We start from the raw sequence: 24,331 nt of genomic DNA, 5'->3' as shown, positions 1-24,331 counted from the left end.
TCAAGTCAGAGGAAGAAGTGGAGATATGTCCAGTAGCTCTGAAAATTATGTTACTACAAAACTAGTCTAAGTTGAGTGGGCCAGAGTGCTGTCCTCCCACCTTACCCAAAACTCACTAAAAGCTTAAACAGCTCCAGTAGATGTAGTTGTATGTAACTAGCAGATGTTGAAACAAGTAATTCTTCTGACTAGGTCTGTAGCTTCATCTGAAATGCAGTCATTTAAGTTTCACAACTGGACATTTTATTATGGCTAAAATGGCTGATTTAATATATATTTTGAAACAGTAGTTAGAGCCTCATGTAAATAGTGGAAGCAAATTCAATAATCTTGGCTGTAGATAAATTTAAATGGACACTACCTTAGCAGCTTAATATAATGAGCACCCCACAGCTACCGTAAGTCTACCGAAAAGCTTTCAGTAGGACATTTTTTGTTAACTGAGACTGCAAATGCTAAATCAACTAGAGTTAATAACAAGCCTTTACCAACATTATTTATTAACCTCCTGAAAAGAAAACATATTACCATGTTAGATGGTTTGTTTTAAATGCTCTAGAAAATGGCATGAAGCAAAATATTGAAAAGTTAGTGACAGACACACTATACCTAGTAAAGCTGTTAAACTAATCAACAACCTATATCTGAAACTATGCATATGGAATGTGACATTACTGAATTTTTAAATGCTTGAAATGTCGAATCTACATTTTGTCTATACAACGTTACTAAACTGGAGAAATATATAATGGCAGAGGAGAAAAAAATGCAGGGATTGTTGGATTCAGGCAGCATGATTACATAAGTCAGAATGCAATTATGTTTATAAGCATAAAAACTAGTACAAAAATGGAATAATATGTGTACTTGTAGAAAAGAAAGAATACCCCATAACATAGGTTGAAATACAAACTTTTTTAGGAAAAGTATTACACACAGTTGCTCTAGTGTCTTAAGTTAACATAACAATACAACTGGCCAACACTTTCCGAAATTTAAAGAGCTATGGAAGTTATGGGGGAGAAGGTTCAACCCCAGTGAAAAAAAAAAAAAAAAAGGCCAAGATATGGCTCTTAGTAAAAGTGTTAAATTACTCTGATACTGAATCTTGCCAGAAGATTCCAGTGGTTAATAATAAAGGAAGTCAATGTAAAAGCTGGCAAACAAAGTGAAACTTGCCAAAAGATTCCAGCAGTTAACCTAACAAAAGAGGTCAACATTGGAAATGACAGGGAAAGAGCCATAGTTAAGAATATACTATGAAAAGTAGGTATAAGAGCTGAAGAAGAACCATACTGAAAGAAAAGGAAAAAGGGAACTTGAACAAAGTGCCAAGTTTCTACCTGCTACACCAAAGAAGACAGCCAGTCAGAAAGAGAAACAGGACTCTAAGGGTAAGCCTGATGGTGCTATATGATTTTGCAGTGATCTCAGAAAGTTAAATAGTGCATCTCATTTTGATTTATATCCCATGCCCTGAGTGGGGGAACTGGTAGTGGAAGGCTTGGCAAGGGTATGTTCTCTCCACTCTGAATCTAACCAAAATCTACTATGAACTTCCACAAACTCTACATGGTAAGAAAAATAAAATGGAACTTTCCACACCAGAAAGAGTCTTTGACTTCACAGTCTTGCCTTTTGCTGTCCTCAGAGCAGATGTAACATTCTGGAGGTTGATGGACAAAATTCTTAGAAACTATGCCACAACCTACCTGGATGACACTATAATAGTCTCTGAAGACTGGAAAAGCCATTTCCCTAAATTTTAGGTAGTTCTAGATTCTGTGCATCAAGCTTGGCTGACTGCTAATCTAGCTAAACTCAAGTCAGGCATGGCAGAAGTCCACTACCTGTGATATATAATAAGTCAATTAACAGAAACACCACAGACTGAGAAAGTTGAAAAAACTGCAAAATTGTCCTATACCAATCACCAGAAATAGGTTACAGATTTTTAGGCCTGGACAGCTACTACTGGGTTAGCTCTTACATTCCACATGCATGCTTTCAGACATAGGTTGTTGATTAGTTTTAACAGCTTTTATAGGCATAGCATTTCTGTCACAATATTTTCAATATTTTACTTTATGGCAAAATGTAAATTTATTCCTAACTTAAGTATTCAATGCTTGTCTCTTTAATGGCCTGAGCATGGATAAGGCCCATACTGCTCAACTGTCCAGATTTTTGCAGAATGTCCAGATTTTTGCCTCATATTTTTGCCCTATTCCTCGTAAAATGTGTGGTTTTCTGGCAAATCACTGAGAATTGAAATAACTACATCATGTCATACATTTGAGTTTCGGACTTCATTTCCTTCAGAAAATGCACACTAAGACAAATACTGCTATTCTAGAAACTTTCTAAGTCTCTAAGAGCAATATTTAAACTCTGACCCTATTTTTGGGCCTTCATCCCCCCATCATTTTAGGCTTTGTCCAGATTTCTTGTGCTAAGAAGATGAGAGGTATGCAAGGGCCCCCCTGAAGTTTAACAGGACAACAGAAGCTGAATAAGCCTTTAGGTAACTAAAACATAAGTTATTTGGAACCAATGCTAACTGCTCTAGATTTTTTAAATAATTGTTGGTACTCAAACTTACCTCAGTGGCAGGCACAAATGCAGTCCTGGTTCAACTTTTATTTGGAGACAGACTTCATATTTGTTACATCAGTAGAAAGCTCAGCAATGCTGAGAAGAGTTAATAAGCTACAGAATGTGAGTATCTTGCCTCAATAATCTCTCACCACCCTAAAAAGAAGTTATGTACTTACAATAATGTTCCATCTGTGTTGTCTAGCTTCAATTATCCTTGACATATGAGTGTGGTTCAGTACCAACTCGGCCGTTACTACAGCTCACAAAACCAAAAACTCTCTCTGTCCCACCCAGAATGCTCCTCTCCAATTTAACTCAGATTGAGTTTGCAGATAGAAAAGAAAGGACAGAAAATATAATCCTAATAATATCTTTATCTGGTGTTATATATGAAAAAATGCATAACCAAGAGCATAATTCGTTCCACCAAGAGGTCTGAATGGAAGGGGGATGGAGGGTAGGAAGTCAAGGATAAATGAAGCCGGACAACAGGATGGAACATTATGGTAAGTCCATAAGTTCTTTATTATCTGATGTTGCCAGTCTTCATTTAATCCTTGACATATGGGACAGAGTCCCCAGCTACTTTAGATCTTGGGAGGACTCACAGAAGGATATTCCTCAGCACCATAGAAACAAATAATGCTCTTCCCCTACGTACCAAATCCAATTTGTAATGAGTAATAAAGGTATGTGGGGTAGCCCATGTCGCTGCTACACAAACATCATCCATGGAAGCCTTAGAATGAGAAACTGCTGAAGTAGCTATGGCTTTAGAACAGTGTGCCCTAACAGACTCAGGTAATTCGAATTACCTCTTGTTGTAAATGAAGGATACACAATCTTTTAGCCATCTAGAAAAAAGTAACCTTGGTTGCTGGCTTACCCATTCTGGTACTTGAAAAGCAAACAAATGGTCAGATTTTCCTATGTCTTTTGGTCTATGAAGACAGAAGTGCAAATGTCTATGAACATCCAACAAATGCAAACAGTATTCACCTTTGAGAAATTGGGAAAGAATACTGGTAAACTGATTGTCTGATTAATATTTGTTTGTGACACCACTTTTGGTAGAAAGAAGAGATTGTTCTCAAGGAGACCTTGTCTTTGTGAAATATCAAATAAGGTGATTTGCAATATAATGCTTGAATTTCTGAAAATCTACTGGCAGAAGTAATCACTACCAGAAATTTAGTTTACAGGATAAGAATTTCAGGTTACAGATGACAGCAGACTCAAAGGGGGAATGTATTACTGTCTGCAAGTCTAAGTTTAGATCCCAAGGTGCAAATGGATCCTTATACGGAGGCTTTAACATCAAGGTCCCTTTTAAGAATGCTTTGCAAAGTTTATGAGAAATTAATGATTATCTTTTGAACCCATTATGAAAACTTGAAAAGGCCACTAGTTGAACCCTGACAGTAGAGGTAGAGGCTCCTTCCTCAAAGGGCAAAGCTAAAAATGTTAAGATTTTGTCAATAGGAGCGAAGAAGGGGTCAATATTATCATCATGAGCCCAGTAGGAAAACCTCTTCCATTTACTATTGTAAAGTTTTCTGGCTGAAGGTTCATGGAAGGCCAAAAGAATCCCACAAACTGGGGAAAGACACATTATTATGCCTGACAATCAATGGAACTGGAGAGGCCAAGCCGTGAGCTTGAGGTTTTGAAGGTTTGGGTGAATTAATCCTTCTGGATGGAATAGGAGATCTGGATTTGGATTCAGAGTCCACAGTTGCTGAATCAAATAAAGCCAAAAAGGGAGGAACCAAATCTGTCGAAGCCAGAAGGGAGCAACAAGGATTACCTTGCTCTTCAACCTGATCACTTTCTTTAAAAATGTGTACAGAAATCCAGAGGGCCAACTGTGTGGAAAAGGGTCTCTCGGGGACACCCCAGGAGGGGGGACCAGGGCAAAGCAGCTGCTGCACTTGTTGTGGGCTGGGCGATGCAAATAGGTCACAGCATGGTTGGCCCCAGCAATGAAAAAACTTTTTCGCCACTTTGTGATTGAAAGACTACTCGTGAGGCAGGAGAAGTGCAGTTTGTTCTGCTATCACACTGTTAACTCCCCAAAGTATGCGTAGCTATCAGAAAGTGGTTGGAAGAGAGTGCCCACTGTCAAACTCTAAGAGATTCTCGACAAAGGGGGTAAGACTTGGTTCCTCCCTGCTTGTTGATATGCCAAATTATCGACACATTATCTATTTGAAAAGCAATCATTCCCAAGGGGAGAGCAGTTTGAAAGGCCTGCAGCACTAAAAACACTGCCTTCAGCTCCAGAACACTGATATGCAAGCTGGCCTCCATGGGGGACCAAGTGCCTTGGACCGTCTTGCCCAGATAATGCCCCCCACCCCATCTGGGAGGCATCCATGGACACTATGTCATGGGGTTGACACGGGACAAAGGGGAGGCCAAAGAGAATTTTCTCTGACTGGATCCATCAAGCTAGATTTTTCTTGCAATGGTTGGTAATCAAAAACTAATCTGACACACTGGTTGATAAAGTATGGGCCACTGTGATGCTAGAAATCACTGCAGAATTCTCATGTGAAATCTTGCTAGAGGGACTAATGTAATGACTGCCACCATCGAACCTAAGGTTTGTAAGGCTAGTCATGTGGCTACTCTCTTGTTTCTGACAATTTTTTTTTTTTTTTTTTTTCTACTCAGGCCTTGATCTTCTGCAATCTGAGATAAGGAAGGAAGGCTATGCAAGTCTTGACATTTAATACTGCTCCTACAAACTCTAAAGTTTGCAATGGGAGTTAGTTGTGGTTTTCCGTAATTACGGTAATCCCCAGGTTGGTGCAGGTCTGCAGAATGTAGTCTTTTGTTTGTTCTAGTAGATGCCTGGTGGGAGCGGTAAAGAGAGAGTCGTCTAAGTATGGAGACACCCAGAATCCATGCAGTCTTAAGTGAACTGCTACTACTGCCATGCACTTGGTGAACACCTTGGGGGCTGTGGTGAGACCAAAGGGCAGAGCCCTGAACTGATAATGACTGGCTCCCAGCCAGAAGCGCAGAAATTTCCTGAAGCCCTTGTCCATTTCTATGTGGTAATATGCATTCTGGAGATCTACTGAACACACCCATTCATCTTTCCCTAAAAATGGAAGGATAGACTTAACCGTGACCATCCTGAATTTTGTCTGTCGAATGGACATGTTAAAAAAATTTAGATCCAAAACTGGTCTACAGTCCCCTGTCTTTTTTGGCACTAAAAGAATCCTGAATAAACTCCATTTTCTCTCTGGTCTGGTGGGGCCTTTTAGATGACTCTTTTTTTCTAGCAGTTTTTGAATTTGTAGAACTGGTGGTTCACTCTGACTGGGTGGAATGGTGTGGATTTTGTTAGAGATGTGAGTGGGGGAGGAAGGGTATGATGTATCCTCTGTTTATTATCCTGTGCACCCAAACATCCAAAGTTATCTGGAGCCAGGTGTGTTGATGCAAGGACAAATGCCCCCTGAATGCTTCCAGAGAAAAGAAATCGAGCCTCCTTTCAGAAGTGCTGATAGAGTTTTCTGGGAAAGGAGTCCCTGGAACCCAGATTTTGCTGACCACCTCTACCACGTGGATGACCTCTTCCATTAAAGCTCCCCTCTCTGACTCTGGGGAGCCACTGCCATGTGTGTCCTGGAAAGGCCCTTAGGACTCTTTGAACCACATTTTCCCTCTACTCTGGTTCCTAGAAAAGGACCACTGTAGCATTGTACACCCAGACCAGAAAGGGTCCTTCCATCTTTTTCACACCTGGATAAAATTTCTCAAACGTTAGGGCCAAAAAAGAGATGATCCCATCAAAGGGGGCACTGACTAATGAAGACTTGAATGGCACCACAAATGCAAACAAGCACATCCAGGCATCTCTCTTTATGGTTACATTTGAACCCGCTGCTCTGGTAATCACTTTGACTGCATGAGCAAAGAGACACATGGAGGAATTAGACACAAACTCCATCGTAGCTAACCCAGAGGTAACTTTATCTTGTGCCTTTTCCAAGACAGGTCCTAATAGGGTATCCCAGAGCTCCATGACCAGATCCCTTGAAGCTTGGTGTAAAGTGCCTGAAATTTTAAATTCTGTAAGGCAAAGGTTGGTAAAACGTAAATCGTCTGCAAAACCAATCCATTGTCCGAGACTCTCTGTTGAGTGGATGGATACATGAACTTTCCTCAGCCAGTTCCCATTGCATGACAGCTTTCTAGGGATAGTTTCAATGGAGCAGCAATCAACAGAAAAGGGTCATCCATGGGCAAAGTCACTCAATAGGTAGATAGGCGAGTACAAAAAGCCTGAAGGGAAGCTGATTCTTCAGGGGTAGGGTTTTTGTAAGATCCAGTCATCTCTGTTTCACAATTTTCTGGACGTCTCTAAGGGAAAAACATCAGGAGGAATTTCTTCTAATGGGCCTCACCTGGGGAAAAGTCTGGCAAGGTATCAGAAGAAGACAGAATCTGTACCTGAGGCTCATGAGGTTTTAGCACTTGCTCATCCAGTGGAGGAGCAGGCTGGATAACTGGACTTGAGGAAAGAATATGTCTTGAGGAGTAAGAGGTCAACTGAGTGACTGAAGCAGCCAAGGTTCACTCCATAGCCTTGAAAGCCCCCCCCCCCGAAAAAGGAAGGGAGCCCAGAACAGAGATAGACTGCCTCAGAACTGTGGTCATTCTCCACTCCGGCGAGACTGCCTCCAAGATAAAAAATGGTGCTGAATGACCTGAGCCAAAGCCCCAAGGTGCAAAGATGGCTCAGAAACAACTGAAATCAAGTCCTGCCCCTCGTGGCTGACCAGACTGATAAGGCCCCAGGAGGTTCCGATAGTGCCAAAGAACTCCTGTCGTTTTTTTTTTTTTTTGTGGAACAGATAGAGGACACTGAGGGAGACTTGGGTCTAAGCAAAAGACCTCAAGTAATTCCCCAGCAAAAAGATGGGGAACACTGAAACATGGGCGATTGCCACATAGAAGTACTCAGTGCCGAATCAGATTTGGCACCGAAGTAGTACTCAGAGCTGAGACTTTTGGAACTGAGCTAGGGGTTTAAACCTGCACCAAAGTCCTTGACATCAAAGGTTTAGAAGTAATAGAGGATGTTAGTGTTGACACTTTAGTAACATGACTGTCAGTGACGAGGAGCTTTTTGGCACTGAGGATTTGACTTTTTGGCTGTCAGTGCTTCAGTGCCAATGTCCGTAAGTGCCAAGGAGCTGTCTGGCATGGAGGATTTAACTTTTGATTTTCAGTGCTTTAGTGCCAATGTCCGTAAGTGCCAAGGAGCTGTCTGGCATGGAGGATTTAACTTTTGATTTTCAGTGCTTCGGTACCAATGTCCATTGGTGCCAAGGAGCATTTTGGCACCAAGGATTTGACTTTTTGATTTTCTGTGCTTCAGTATCAATGTCTATCACTGCCAAGGAGCTTTGGCACTGAGGATTTGACTTTTTGGCTGTCAGTATTTCAGTGCCAATGTCTGTCAGTGCCGAGGAGTTGTTTGGCATGCAGGATTTGACTACTGATTTTCAGTGCTTCAGTATCAATGTCCGTTGGTGCCAAGGAGCATTTTGGCACCAAGGATTTGAGTTTTAGAATGTCAGTGCCAGTGAAAAAGATGGCAAAGACATGCTTCTCTACTCGGCCTTCCCAGAGGAAGAGGAAGGAGAAGAAGGTGACGAAATGTCAGTTTGCTTATTTCTCTTAGCAGATATGGAGTGAACGAAGGCAGTTCTGAGCTAAACCCAAGGCATTGTAGGAGGAATGGTCCCAAACAGTGTACATATAACGCATATAAGTCTGAAGAAGGAATTTTATTGACACACTACTGGCATTTCTTAAGGCTAGAAGGTCCTAGGTATTTCAGCCATAACGAAGAAAAGGAAACTTTCAGTCACACCACACAAGCCCACGACAGACGGGTGGAGGAATATACAGGAAAACAATCACTTGTAACCAATTTAAACACAGTAAATAGTCAAAGATTTTGAAAGGACTTTAAGGAAAGGGTATTGTACACCACAGTGCACAGAAAAAGAGATATCTACCAACAGTGGCAGAAGGAGTGGTAGACAAAGTGTACAGAAAAAGCAGAAGATTACTACAATGGTAATTAAGAATGACACAAGAAAAAAGTAATGGGTAGGGATAATTATAGAAATAAATTTAGTTGTTGAAAAAAGAAGACAGGCAAAGTAATAAGAAAAAAATCCTTACTCAGCTAGAGAGCAAAGCCAAATGCGTCTATCCAAGAAAGCAGCAAACGAGATCTGAGGTAAACTGGAGAGGAGCATTCTGGGTAGGACTTAAGCTGGAGAATTTTTGGTTCTCATAACGACCGAGTTAGTTCCGATATTCGGAACCGAACCCATATGTCAAAGATTAAATGAAGACTGACAACATCAGATATATTATTTGATAAGAAAAAAAAATTATATTAGTTATGGACCATGTTCCCCAACAATGGCTCTACCAGCAACAACAAAAAAAAAATGTATGCCCAGACTCTTCAGATGGGCTTTGATCCTACAGCACTTTTAATTTCAGGGTCAACTTATGCCCTAGATGCAGTCACTATAATACGGAAGACCTGTATCAGGCCTAGAGGTAACCGGTAGGGCTAGAACAAGTAACTCTTCACTGCTACAGAAGCATGCTGCTAACAGAAGAAGAAGGTGTGACTGACAGTGTGCATCAAACAGGCAAATTGTTTCCATGGAAATTAATAGGCAGTAGCTGCCTCAGCTGCTATATTAGGGCCATAAATGCTTTAAGAAGTAGACTTTCTGATCTTTGAGACAGGCAGGATTACCCAGAATCTCCAAGAATTTCATTCAAAGGAGGAAGGCAGAATTGAGAACTGACTGAGAACGTTTCAAAGCCTGATAATTCCTCAATGGAACAGAAGTTTTCACTCTGTGTGTAAGAGAGGTTTGATGTAAAAAAAAGTTTCACACTGTGAGTGCGTACTGCTGACAGACTGAAAACTTGCAGCAATTTACTGCACGAGCACAGAGAAAATGCTATCAGCTTAAATACCTTTGTGAAATATTTGCTGAATAAGATACTCTTTAATTTAATTATTGGTCTATTCCTGGACTAAGAACTTAAACCAAATGCTAGTTAATTTCTTTGTCAATGCACTGCTTTTCAAACTGCATTTTTATGTTGACTGAATGAAGCACACTTTTAGCTCATTTGGTAAAACAGAAAATAAAATTGTGCAATGGTGCACCCTACAGCCCAAGCCTATAGTTGAGCTTATTTATTTATTTATTTACAGGCATTTGATTACTGGCAAAGTCTGACTGGATATGAGCCTGTTTTTAGCAGAGGCCCAGGCAGAACAGTTCCAAAGTATTACAAAACATTTTAAGAACAATAATTTTGCAGTCTTTAAAAATAATACAAAAAACAACTACAGTTTAAATAATTACACCAAATTAGAAATAGGTTCATAGGTTCATACTAGGCTATCTGCACTAGGGCATTTATAAGCCTAGCCAGAGTGTGTTTGGCTTTCGCCACCCATTTTAAATTAATTTTGCTATGCCCTTTTTCGAGGTTATTATACTGTGCCTCTGTCTAACAGTGACACAGAAGTGATACCCGGGGTAAACCTACGATCTCCCATCCACTCATCAAGATTCCTCTTGAAGAGAGTCAATGAGGGACTCTGCCTAACCTGGACTGGGATTTTATTCCAGAGTGAAGTGAGTCTCTGGGTTATGAATCTGTCCCTCCAGCATGTCCTATTTATTTCAGTGCTGAGGTTCAAGTCTCTCGAGTGCGTAGCTCGATGGGATTTGGATTTTCTGAGGTGCAGCATGTCCATTAATTCCAGGTTGGACATGGCTTTATACGTCAGGCACAGATCGCCTCTGAGCAGGCGGTATGCCACTGAGTAGAGCTGGAGTTTCTTTAACCAGGCAGCATATGGCATCTGTTTGAGCCCTTTGATCCTCTTGGTGAGGTACTTTTGGGGTCTTACCAGTTGCTGCAGGTGTCTGGTAAGGTACATCCTAAAAGGGGCATTGTACTCAATTATGGGCCTGATGAGGGATGAGTAAAGAGGCACGATGACCTCCCCTGATCTAGATGTGAATCCCTTCATGATTAGGTGGGCTATATAAAATGTTTTTCTAACCACTTTGGCCACGTGGTTGTCAAATGAGAGATTGCTATCAACTTGGGTCCCCAGGTCCCTAATTACTTCTTCTGTACATAATGGATTACCACCTATGTGGTAATTTGTGGGCACTTTGTTTTTGCCAAAGGGGATGACTATACACTTTTGGCGTTTAGCTTGAGGCCATGGCTCTGGCACCAGTTGTCTGTTTCTATGAGGCCCTTTTGGAGGATGCTTGTGTCGGCTGGAGAGTCGATTATGGCGTCCAGTTTGCAGTCATCTGCGAACTTGGTCAGCCACAGTCCTTCCGTGTTGGCCTGTACCTCCGAGAAATATATACCGAACAAGAGAGGTCCCAGGACTGAGCCTTGTGGGATGCCACTTGTAACTGGTTTGGAGTGTGACATGGCTCCAGCAATTTTAACCATGTGGGTTCTGTCCTTGAGCCAGTTTGCAACCCATCTAGTGACATAGGGGTTTACATTTAAGCTGGTGAGCTTATCTATAATGCCCGAGTGGGGTACTGTATCGAAGGCTTTTGCGAGGTCCAGGTAGGCTGTGTGGACCACCTTCCCCTCGTCAATGGCCTTGACGACTGTTTCAAAGAAATCAACCAGGTTTAAGAGGCAGGATCTGCCCTTAACAAAGCCGAACTGGGTAGGATCCAGTGTCTGTAGGTCGCCAATATCTTTATTTATGAGGTCCATGATGATCCTTTCCATAGCTTTGCAGACCAAGCTAGTCAGGCTTATGGGGCGATAGTTTCCAGGATCCGTTGAGGCACCACCTTTGTGGAGAGGGACCACTGTTGCTGTACGCCACTCTTTGGGTGCATATCCTGTAGTAAGGCTGAGATTGAACAGTAGTTTTATGTTTGGGTTTAGCTCTTCTTGGAGCTCATGTACGACGCAGCCCGGGACACCGTCTGGTCCCATTGATGCTGTGTTTTTTGCTTTGGAGAGGGCAGCTCTTACCTGAGCATCTGAGATGTCAGGGGGGCAGCACTCTGCTGGGATAGGTATTTGCCCTTTTGGTGTGTGTGTGGGGGGGGAGTTTGCGCTGAACCTGTCAGCTAGGATGTTGGCAATGTCTGTGGGTTCGGTGTATTTTTTGTCATTTTGGACTAATTCTGAGCATATCTGGGAATTCCCACCCAGGTACCTAACATAACTAAAGAAAGCCTTGTGATTATCCTTAGTGTCCTGTGCAATTTTTCTCTCAAAGCTGGCCTTAGATGATTTTATGAGTGCCCGTAGTTTTTTGCTAATACTGATCAGAGATGCCTTCCCTTTTTGGGATTTTGCTCTATCATGTAGTAGCTTTCTCCTTCTATTGTATAGTTTTTGTTTATGGCTGGGGTCCACCAGACAGGATGTCTGCCCTTGGAGGATTGGGTCTTGGTTTTATTTGGGATTGCATGATCTATGCATTCCTGAAGGTGTTCATAGAATGCGTTTATAAAGGATTCTGCGGTCTGGGCTGTATTTTCCACAGGCCCGGGGGCTTTGAAGGATTCCACCTCAGTTTTGAGGAGTGTGAAATTTGCTTTAGAGAAGTTTTTCACTGTGGTTTTCAGGGCAGGGGGTGGAGTCGGGATGTGAATATCCAGTGAGATTAGTTTATGGTCTGATCTTACCAGTGAGGGATACACTTCTGGTCTGGAGCATAGAGTCCCCATGTTGGTGATGATCAGGTCCAGTATGTTTTCCCCTCTTGTGGGAGTGGTAACAAGTTGTTCCATAGCATTTTAGTTTATAAATTCTAGGAACCTTTGGGCTAGGGTGCTAGAGCTAGAGTAATGCTCCCAGTCTATGTTTGTGTAGTTTAAGTCACCCAATATAATGGTGTTTGGAGAGACCTTCATATTTTCCAGTGTTCTCAGGAAGGCCGAGTGGGGTTCCTGGGTTTGGGAGGGTGGTCTGTAGCAGGCTATAAACTGGAAGGCAGTTTTTCCCGCTGTTAGTTGCACATGGATAGTCTCTGATGCTTCGTGCTGTGCCATCAACCTGGAGGTGTGGGTATCTTTGACGAATATTGATACTCCCCCTCCTTTTGTGGTTCGGTCCAAGTTTTGGGGCTGTAAAGCATGGTATGAGGTATAACCTGGTAGTGCTGGGGTGCTCTCGGGAGCCTTGAACCAGGTTTCTGTTACTGCACAGATATCGATGTTCTCCATGCTAAGGAGAGTTTCGAAGTGCATCTTGAGGTTTAGACTTCTGGCGTTGAGTAGCATTACTCTTAGTTTCTTATCCCTTGTGATACCTATGGAGGTGGGTTTGTCTTTTGAGCCTTGCCTAAAAAAGGCACTATGGGGGTGGCAAGAGCAAGATCTATCAGAATGTGATAGTAGGCGTCTTTGAGATCTATGGAGCACATCCAAACACCTTTCTCCAAAAGCAGAAGAATGGATTGCAAAGTGACCATCCGGAATTTGGACTTTTTCACAAATCGGTTTAATTTGCTGAGATCCAAAATGGGTCTCAAGTCCCCTTTGGTACCAAAAGAATCTTGAGTAAGTCCCTGATCCGCCTGGTCTGGGACAGGTTGGATGACCCCTTTGAAGCAGCTTTGATATTTCGCTGGCTGCATGATCCCGTTGACTGGGTGGCGGGTCCGAGATTCTTTGGACTGGTGGGGGTTGAGAAAAGGGAATGGTGTAACCTCCGGCGATGATTCAAGCACCCATTGGTCCTGAGTGATATTTTCCCAGGCCTTTAGGTGTCTCGAAAAACCCTCCCCTGGCTCCGAGCTGCACAGTCGGGTACTCCTTCAGTGATGCTGGAAGGAGGAGGAGCCATGAAAGGCTCGTCTCCAGTGTTGCGGGGGCCTCCTCTGGGACAGCGTCTCCCTGAAATTTCCTCCTCTGCCTCTAGAAGGGGAATCGCTCTGCTGTGACGAGTAAGGCTTTTGAGACTTACGGAACCACATTTTTTGAGCCTTGGGGTAAGGTCTGAAGGGAGTGGAAACCCGGCCCCCCGGCAGTTAAAGTCTTACCCTCCTGTTTTTACCTTGGGTCCAAACAATGAGGACCCATCAAAGGGGTCGGCAAAGGAAGACTTAAAGGCCTCCAAAGTGACACAGGCGTAGCCAGGCTTGTCTCCGTAGAGCAACACCTGTTCCAGCCAAATGAGCCTCATGGACGAGTTGGATAATGAGGACAGGGTAGCCAACTGTGAGTTAACCGTCTGGGCCAACTGCTCAGGTAAGTTACCAGAGAGGGTATCCAGCTCCTTGACCAGATCCCTCTGCAGTCTGGTGAAATGTGTCAAGTAGTTCAGAGACCTTAATGTAAAGGCCGCTGAAGAAAGGGTATGCTTGCATACCGATCCATGCTCCTAGACTCTTTATTAGGAGGATGGACGGACGTTGAAGCCTCTGCCACATCTTGCTGGGTGGCAGATGCCACCACCATGGCATCTACAGCCACGCCGAGAAAGTCCTTATCTGGGGAGAAATTTATTTTCAACAGAATCCGGTGTTCCCCGCCGCCGAGATCAAATCCAGAAGCTCATCGGCGGCGGAGACACCCAGGAGGCGGCGGCTGAGCCCCTAGGCCTTGAGAGAAACCCCGACTCAGCAGAAGGGGTTTGGACTGCCAGTCGGATCTCCAAGATGTCCGCAAAGGAGACATCATCCGAGGGGGGACCCCTCCGCATCATCGAGGTCGGTATCCAAGGTGAGAGACTCATCAGGGGAGTCGACGTGTTTCCTCTTACACTGTTTCGGAGGGACCTCCAGGAAGAAGGGAACCCCCAATGGGGGTAACCTCAGGCCCAGGGGCTCCGCTGTCGTGAGACAGGGGATTGCAAAGGCGCCAGTCTCCATGCCAAGGGAAGGTGGTGGTGAGATGGTAGAAGTGACCACAGAGGACCCCAGAGTCCTGGGATGGTTCAACCTCCGAGGCCACAACAGCAGTCGATCGGTCCCGGGCCGACAGAGGAGGTCCAAGGACAGGGTTGGAGTTAGGTCGGAACCGATAACCTCCACCGACTCCAACGGCGCCAAGGCTGTTGGAGGAGGAATCGAGATAACAGGATGGGAGATCGCCCGAGCCGACTGGGCTGGAGCCGAGATCAACTTTGCAAACACTGGAGACTGAAAAAGCCTTTGAAGCACCCTGTCTAAATCTGAATCGGACATCCTCGACGACTGAGAAGAGACCGGACTGGGGACCGGAGATTCCACTACCACTGTGTGGACTGGAAGAGTCTGGCTCAAGACAGTGGAGCCGATGGAGATGACCCGCCTCGCCAGAGGAGTGACATCGAGGCAGAGTCCGTGGAGCCGACGGAGAAGCCTGTTTTGCTGCCGGATCCGATGGGCTGGTCAGAGCCGAAGACTTTTTCTTCCTCGAAGGTGAAGAAGAAGAAGATAGGGCTTCCTCAAAGGGAAGGGGTAATAAGCCCTTTCAAAATCAACTTATTTTTCCTCTCTTGGAGGACGCGAGAGGAAAAGGCGTGGCAAACGCTACAGGATTCCTGGAGATGCTTTGGGCCCAAACAGTAAACACATAAAGAATGGTCGTCTGTAATGGACATTTTATAGCTACATTTAGAACATTTTTTAAATCCTGATGGTCTATGTTCCTTCGACATGGCTATATTAACAATAAACACACTGCCAAAACAAAATTCACACAAGACAGCCTGGACTCTAACTAAAACGCCTAGGATAGGGCTAGGCCCCTCTAACTTAAACGGGACCGTTTAATTACCACAAAAAAACACAATTTTACCACAAGAATATATCAATACACAATCACACAACAATAAGTAGCTGTTAAAACAGCTTTTGGGTAAGTTTTGACAAAAAATTAGACAGAAAAATTTCTGACTAAGAGATACTTAGCTCAGCCAAGTCCGAAACCACGTCTATGCTTTGAGAAGCGGCAAACGAGATCTGGGGAAGCAGTAGTGGTGCATCCTGGGATATGAGGTAACTCAGCCAATAAGGGATCGACTCCGAACCCATCTGTAGAGAATGTAGGCGAGATAGGATCACATTACATCCAGGTTTCTGTTACTGCACAGATATCGATGTTCTCCATGCTAAGGAGAGTTTCGAGTGCGTGCATCTTGAGGTTTAGACTTCTGGCGTTGAGTAGCATTACTCTTAGTTTCTTATCCCTTGTGATACCTATGGAGGTGGGTTTGTCTTTTGAGCCTTGCCTAAAAAAGGCACTATGGGGGTAGCAAGAGCCTTTGCCAATATCCGAAAGCCCAGGGGTGACAGGTGCAAGCCGTCCATAGCGAAGCATCGTGGCTTGTCGAGCATGTCATCCCAGGCTGACAGGCATTGGATCACCTTTGAATGACACCAATACTTAAGGCAATTGTTGAAATTGATCATCTTATCTTCATATTGTGGCATCATTCTTGGTAATATGAAAACACTGGTTAAGAACAGATAAAAATTATATGACAATGATTTAGTATTTACAGAGAAATTTTAGCCATTTTCTAGAGAAATTAAAGGTAAGTATAATACAAACAGGAATTGCAATATGAAGTGAGAGAGAAAAGTAGGCTTATGGTATATTTAGAGAGAAAGTGGGGAGGGGAGAGAAACTGACAGAAGTAAGGAAGTGAGGGAAGAAGGGAGAGTAAGAAGGTATAAGATTTGAATAGGTGTTTGTTAACATTTAGAGATATGGTTTATAATGTTGTTGAGCAAGAACAGAGCCGGCTTTTGGCTAGAAAATATTTCAGAATGCTTTTGAAGGATGGGAGGGAGTGTACTGATCTGATGGATACTGGTAAGGAGTTTCAGGCCTTAGCAACATGGTATGAGTAAAGACAATGCCCAGCAGATCTGATTGGTTTGTGGAGCGACTGGAGTTTTTGATCACTGGATTGTAATGACTGACTGGGAACATAGTTGTGTAGAATGGTATTTAGTGCTGGACAAGCAGATGGATTCTGGGTAATTTTATAAGTGGTAAAAAGCTGTAGTTGATGGTGTAGTTTTAACCAATTCAGGCTTTTGTGCTATACAGAAGTGGGTTCTGAAAGGCAAATTTGCAATTCTTTTTGAAACATACATACAGTAAACTCTCAGTTAACCGGAACTCAAGCAACCAGCACTCTTAAGCAACAGGCAAAAAAAAAAAAAATCAAAGAAACAGTACAATTTTCATGTGTTGCACTTTCTGTACCCTCATTTATATAATCTATCCAGTCAATGTCAGTCAAACATTACATAGCTCATTTAAATCCTGCCTTCTTTTAAACCTTCTTCCTCCTCTATCTGTACTGTTCCCACAATTCCCATTTTTTTCTATGTGATTTGCTCCTACCCTTTTTTAAAGATCCCAATTCCAGTTGTTTTATCTCTGTTACTATATTTGCTACTTCTAGTACAGTTGGTTTAGAATTTGATTTCCATTTTCTAGTAATTGCTTTTTTTGGCAGCCACCATAATTAGACTCTGCAATGCCTTACTATGTAGAGGCAATTCTGATTCTGTATCATAGCACAAAAAATTAATTTCTTAGTTGCAATAATTTGCTCACCCAGTATCTCTGACAGAACCATCTGCAGGAATCTTTGAAGTCTGCCAACTAATTACACTCCCAGAAAATATGTCCCCAATTACCTCTTTCTTCCCCATCACACCTCCAACATTTGCTTTCTAACTCAGGAAAAAATTCTTTTGAGTATACTTGGGGTAAAAAAATACCTATGTAAACACTCCCAACCAAAGATCCTACATATTCTAGACTTTGCTGCATATTTGGGAGGCATACATATATCCCCATTGTTTCTTATTCAACCTCTCTTCCCAATCCTTCCCAACCTCTTCTGATTGACTCATAGTTATCATGCAATACTCTGTATGCTCTACTAATTATTCCTTTTTTAACAGCAGCTTCTGTACTAGATTCTACTAAAAACTCTACTAGCACCAGTCTTTCACTTAAGATATCCATTTCTTTCTCTTTGCCTATACTCTGATATTAATCCTTGAAAGAGAAAACAATCTGTAGCCTGCAGTCCAAATAAATTATTGGCCTCTTCCCATTCAGTTACCTTTCCCTCTCCACTTATTTGCTCTCAATACCTTGGTTCTTTTATCAGTTTTCTCTAATAAATTCCAGCCTTCTCTTGCCTATTGTTTGTAGTCCTAACTGCAGTCATCCTATCAGCAGAAACACCTTTCTCCATTCCTATGTTGGCTTAGTTCTTAGAATACTTTTTCCTATTTTATGAATATAATATTTTGTATGATTATTGTTATTCTCCTTATGGATTTGCATCCAAAATCCAATTCTCTCCTTGTTTCTTGAGCTTACCTCTTGTTTCAAAATCATGCCTTTCCACTTTGAATTATAGGTTTCTGCTTGTGCTATGTATATGTGCATTAACTGTGTAACTTTGAATTACCCCTTCAATTTGGGTAATCCCAAACCACCTTGTTCTAGTGTAAGAATCAGCTTACCCCACTTACTTAACTCTTGCCATCCTGTCACACAGGATAAAATCCCTCAATTCTTTATTAATTGCTATCCACAGCTTTACCTCTGATTGATAAAATTATGCCTGACCTATGTATAAATCTAAAGGGACTAAAACATTTTAACTGCTTGTATCTTGTTATCCATACCCATATAACAGAGCTTCCAATTTCTCAGGTTTGTGTATTACATTTAGTCTCTTCCCAAATATCCTTAGCTGCCACACCAGAACCTATTTTAATCCATACTCCTAAGTACTTAATTTTATCATGTCCTCATTAATATGGATTTTGTTGAACCAATTTGTGTGTGGGTACATAATTTACATCTATTGCCTTAGCTTTAGCTTCATTAATTTTGTATCCCAAAAAGATATAAAACTGCCTAAAAATGTTCCACAACACTGAAATATCCTTTTCGGGTTTTATCAGGTCTAAAATAATATAATCTGCAAATAGAGACAGCTTTTATTGACTACCATACCAATTATATCCTTGAATTTCTTAGTCCCTTATTTTCTTTGCCAGTGATTCTAAATACAATACAAATAAAAAAGGGAAAGAAGACAACCCTGCCTGGTTCCTCTGCTCAAACAAAAATTATCAGAGAGGAACCCACCCACTTTAATTTTTACCTCCAGTCCCTCGTATATCCTTCTGATCATCGTTATCATTTTATCATGGAATGTAAATGCTTCCATTGCTTACTCTGTCAACTGCTTTCTCTGCATCAAGACCCAGCAACAACAGTGGTATTTTCTTATGTTCTGCTTCCCTCTGGATCATCAATGTTTGTTAATGCTGTCAAATGTTTGCCTCCCTTCCGCAAAACCACGCTGATCCATATCTATCAATTTTGATATCACCTTTGCCATTCTTTTAGCCATTATAAACAAACTCTTTATAATCACAGTTTAGGATTGAAATGGGCCAGTCACTACTGCTTTCTTCCAGGATGTTGGTGCTTCTCCTCCACCTCTTAAAATGCTGTTAAACAAAACTTTCCAGATCTTTATCAGTTTTTTTCTCTCCTAGCTTCCAAACTTCCACAGGAATATCACTTATTCCTGGGGACTTTCCTGTGGATTGGTTATACATCACCATTTTTATCCTGTCTCTTTGTATCCTGTTAGCAACTGATTCTCATTTTCCTCTAACATTGGGATATTTAATTCTTCCATAAACATTTCCTTTTATACCCCTTCTTGATTTCCATATTTCACTGCTTTATACAGACTTTCATAAAATTTCTGAAATACTTCTAGTACCCCTACAGGATCTCTTGTTATCTTACCAGTTAGAGGCTCCCTAAGCTTGGCAACAACCCTTTCTACTTTTTGTTGCCTGAGTCATTGTGCTAAAACGTTTTTGTGCTCTGAAGTTATTATCAAGAAACAGTTGCTTAATAGCAATCTTTCAAAACTCTTGCATATTATTGAGGTAATCTCTTATTTTCTGTTTAGCCTTCTGGAGTTGATCCTCTTCTTGTGATGTGAGATTCCTCCTATTCTGCAATACTTTTAACTTTTGTCAGTCTCTCTAAATAAGTCTTATTACTTCTTAACCATCTCTCTCTTTCTTTTATTTTCACCCTATTTTTAAACGCGACTTTCATTTTGTTCCACTCCCTAGCTATATTTTCAGAAGAAATTTCTATCTTCCCTAATAACTCCTGAATAATTTCCACTCCCCATTCCTTAATTCCTCTCTTTTCAACAGATAGGTGGAAAAGTAACAGTGTCTCATTTTTATTTCATTACCCTGTGTTTTTATTTTGAGCCGCTGTGGTGCAGCGGTAGCATTGTTGCCTCACAGCAAGAGGTTCTACCATTCAATTCTTAGATGGAGCGCCTTCTGTGTGGGGTCTGCATGTTCTCCCCGCAGTCGAGTGGCGTTCGAAAGACATGCGTGAATGGGCGTGCCTTTGTTGAAGGTTAGGTGTCGGGCTGGCACCTCGGCACCATAAAAATCGACTGCCAATCATTAGCGGATCGGAGTTCCGCTGTGGTGACCCCTAACCAGGAAAAGCCAAAAGAAAAACAACAACCCTGTGTTTTTATTTTAGTTACTACTGGCATGTGATCTGAAATAGTTATTGGATGCATATCAAAACTTTAAATTAAATGCACATGTTTCTGTAAAATGTAAATTCTGTCTAACCTAGCCAAGTTCTTGTATCTTGGGGAATAATATTTAAATCCATGTTTCCTATGGTAAGGTCGAAACGGACTCCATCAAATGATGGGATCATCGACCCATGTCCGCAAAAGTGACAATGTCAGGTTCGACATAGTCTCCGTTCGGCCTCTGGACTTTGAAGTGGGTTCAACCGAACTCACTTCAATTTTACCATGGTAAACCAAATTCACTCAGAACTACTACTGAATTCACATCTTCCATGCCAAATATTTTCATAATCTTCTTCAAAAATCTACCCTCTTTTGTTATATTTTAGCTTCTGGGACCCCCAGACACATATTCACTGCTATAAATCAAATTCCAATCCCCATCTATAAGTAATGTTCCCTGCTGAAAACAGATTATTTCTCCCAGAAGTTTCTTAAACTCCATTACAGCGGTTTTAAATGGAATATAAATACATGCCAGTGTAGTCCTCCTCCTTTGCCACTAGCCCCTTCGTACTGCAAATCTACCATTATCATCTTTTTTACCCCCTTCTATCACTATTGGAGCCCCTCTTGCAATTAATATAGGTACTCCTCTTTTCCTTTGTCCCAGGTATTCCGCTGAATAATCGTCCTGAAAACCTTTCTTTATCAAATTCACATGTTCAGTTCTTTCCAAATGTTGCTCCTCTAACATAGGTATTTGCACTCTACATTTTAACACAGTTCACTACTCTTTTTTTTGTATACATCTGTGAGACCATTAACATTTAAAGATAATACAGAAAGTGTCATTATGTCAAAAAGTTATTGTTCCCACCTTTTGTAATACCTTTTTGTTAAATGTCTAGTTCCAGCTGCAGTATTATATGCATACACTGTTTGGCAGGTTGAACTTTTATACGGTTGTTTCTTGTCATATCCATCTGAGCCTATATCACAACTTACAAAACTTTTTGTTTTACTGAAAGCCCTCAAACAAACAAATACACCCACAATACACCCCAAAACCCATTAACTTAATACTAACACACAAAACTATGCACATCTTCAAATACTGAAGTTTTACCCTCCTGACAGGATCAATTGTCCCAAACTGACAACCACGCTCATAGACTTGGGTTAACCTAAAAGGAAGGTTATCCATGCTAAGCCTGTGGTTCTACTAAATGCTGTCTGACTTTGCTTTTAGAAAACATTTTGTCTTAACAATTGAAAGAAAGAAATATTCTGTTTTTATTGCTCCTTATCAGTCTGTGTACATGGAGAAATGAGAACCAGATACAGAGTTGCTTCTACAAAAATTTACTTACTTGCAAGAGAAGAGCTTTATTAAATTCAATGTTCTTTTTTATTTATTTCCTTTCTATTAAAACGTATTAGGTCAAGCCAAGAGCCTTAATCCAGTCATTCCCCTATGCAAGAATGAGAAAAAATACATCACTTTTTCTTGTATCATGCTCTTTTGACCAGACTTTTCTTCTTTTTTTTTACACTACAGTACCTACATTTCTTAAAACCGAACAAGCAGAAAGTGAAAAGATAAAAAACAAGGGCACCTATTTACTTTAGTATCCCCATTATACTTGAAAATAACTGAGAAAACTTTACTTTATAGTATGCAGATTATATCAAAAATACTACTGTTACGAACAAAATTTTGTTTTATTTACAGTTAACGCACCCTCCTCTTCCCCTCTCCTAAGTGTTCTTCCAAACATTAATGACATGAAGTAGGGAATATGCTTTAAAGTCCCCTACAAGTTTAACAAAGTCAAGAGAGTCCAATATTTCCAGGTTTTCTCATTCCGTCATGTTTCACAAATATAACTAATGCTTTGTAATGCCACATTTATTTGTCAATTTCAGAGTTGCTGGTTTTATTTTTGTTCATCACATCTCCCAAATACAGTCTCTGCTTCATTTCCAGTGTACTCTCCGCACTTCTAGTCAACTCTTGCGCTTTTTTTCTGTTTTGGAAGCATTTTCCATTGAAACACTGGAAAAGGTTTCATTGGTACAGTCTTTCTATGATTTTTATTACCAGAAGAACAAGAAGCAGATTATTTTTCTGTTTCACACCTCACATTTTGTTGGAGAAACTTTTGTATTTCTTCCTTAGCAAGTAATGCATCAAAAATGATTTTGTCCCTCCAGGAAAGAATATTCGTAAGACAGCTGGGTACAGCAATTTGAATCTCATGCTTGCTTATTGACATTCCCTGACCAGTGGAATAAATGTACTCCTCTTCTGCCTTGTGTAAAGTGAGCAATCATTTTCCACAAACACTCTACTGTCTCCCAGTTTTAGTACTTTGTCCTTCTGCCACAGTTTTATCAGAATCAAATCCTTCTGCTGTTAGGATTGCATCCTTAGTATTAAAGGTCTAGGCTGCTATCTCATGGCCAGGTTTGGAGCATACACACAATGTGTCCTCTCAATTAACAACTGCTGTTGAATACCAGTCCAGTTGCTTATTTGTGCTTTCATAAAATTAATACAGTCTGTTCCACCCAGCTTCTCTAGTACAGCGGAAAATCTCAGATTTTCCCTATGTGCTGTGTCCTCTAACTCTATTATTTTTTGAAACATCTTTTCTTGAGCAGTCTCATATTTAGCCAGCCTTTTCTTCATTTCAACCTCTGATTTTTGCAGTGTTATCACCTCATCTGAATATCTGTTTAAAGCTTCTTCCATTTTTTCCAGCCTTTTGTTATTTGTGATGATATACCCCATCAGTGTTTCATTTATTTTAATCGGCTCTGAATGCATTTGACTTATTTCTTCCTCTAGGTTACTGGAAATCATGTCTTGCACCAAAGCTGGAGCTTGTACTGCTTTTTGATGAACAGGTGCAGAATTCTTCGCAGTCAGTGTTTTTTCCTCAACTTTTGTGATTGATTTGCTTTCGGGTTTTCTGAATTTATTTTTTGCTGGCATCCAGGCAGTGCACTTACTAGCCAGTTACCAAAATTTACCAGAAATACATGTTTACTGTCTCTCTCTTCTGAGTTTCTGTTTTCATACTAGGAGAGCTGAAATTAATATGTTACTCAATGTGCAGTCATCTTGGAAGTCCTGTAGTCCTGTAAATCCTGCTTGGGTAAGAATCATGTAATTCCAGCTTACAGGAGAGCAGTGAAAACAAAAGGACATGGACAAGACTGACATGTATGGAATATGATAAAATGAAGAAAAAGTTTAAGTCTTTAAATTTTTAGTCATAGCTGAACTTTTAATATATATAAACTGCAAGTGCACAAATGCATGATCTAAAGCACTTAAAAACTTGGACTTGAACCTGACAGCAACAGAAAAGTGAAAATGTTGGACATTTTTGCAGCAGCAAAATTTAGAGGTTTACCTAGAAACACAAGAAATTAATTACTATAAAGTGATTCCAAGAACTTTGGCAAGCTAGTAACTTTAGTAAGAATGCTTATTAACTAATGACAGAAAATGTATTAATAAAACATGTTTCTAAGGATAAAACTATAGTTAAAAAAACTGTACCTTTTGTGAAACCAAAACCAAAAAACAAATAGTGTTAACTTGTTATAAATGTGGAGGGGGTGTCAAATTTCTATTTCTGTGCTGCTAATGCTGACAAAATACTGCCAGTAATGTAAAAACTGAAATGTATCCATTATCCAAACTAGAAACAGAGGTAATCCAGAGGGCGAGAGGATTAACAAGAAGCAGAATATAAAGGATTAGTCCAAGTAAAATCACTTTAGCTAAAAGATCTAACAGATTCTCTCTCTGACACACTCTCTCTCTCTCTGTCTCTCTCTGTTGGAGGAATACAGATGCTTTGTTGAAGTTTTAAGTCATTAAGTCAGTTAAGTAGGTAGATGGACAAATTAGCACTCAACAGCACCAGGTCCTAAAGGATTCGATCTCAGCTCCTTGCCCTTGTACTTGTAAAGATTAGGATGATTAAATTGAAAAAAAAGATTTGCATATCACCCCCCTCCAACATCATGTACCTGGTATGGCTGCCTCCTTCACCACACAAAACCTACA

General features: G+C 41.1%; 1 protein-coding gene across 1 annotated transcript in view; it reads right to left on the bottom strand.

Moving 5' to 3' along the window:
- The window catches only part of CACNA1D (calcium voltage-gated channel subunit alpha1 D), a 5,051,180-nt gene that overhangs the window by 3,184,352 nt on the left and 1,842,497 nt on the right, over positions 1 to 24,331 (bottom strand). The gene's annotated exons all lie outside the window — the stretch shown is intronic.

This window comes from Protopterus annectens, chromosome 7.part0, assembly GCF_019279795.1.
Source record: "Protopterus annectens isolate FY-2018-M chromosome 7.part0, PAN1.0, whole genome shotgun sequence".
Classification (NCBI taxonomy): domain Eukaryota; kingdom Metazoa; phylum Chordata; order Ceratodontiformes; family Protopteridae; genus Protopterus; species Protopterus annectens.
Note: the sequence above shows the minus strand (reverse complement) of the source record. Positions and strands in the feature narration are given on the sequence as shown.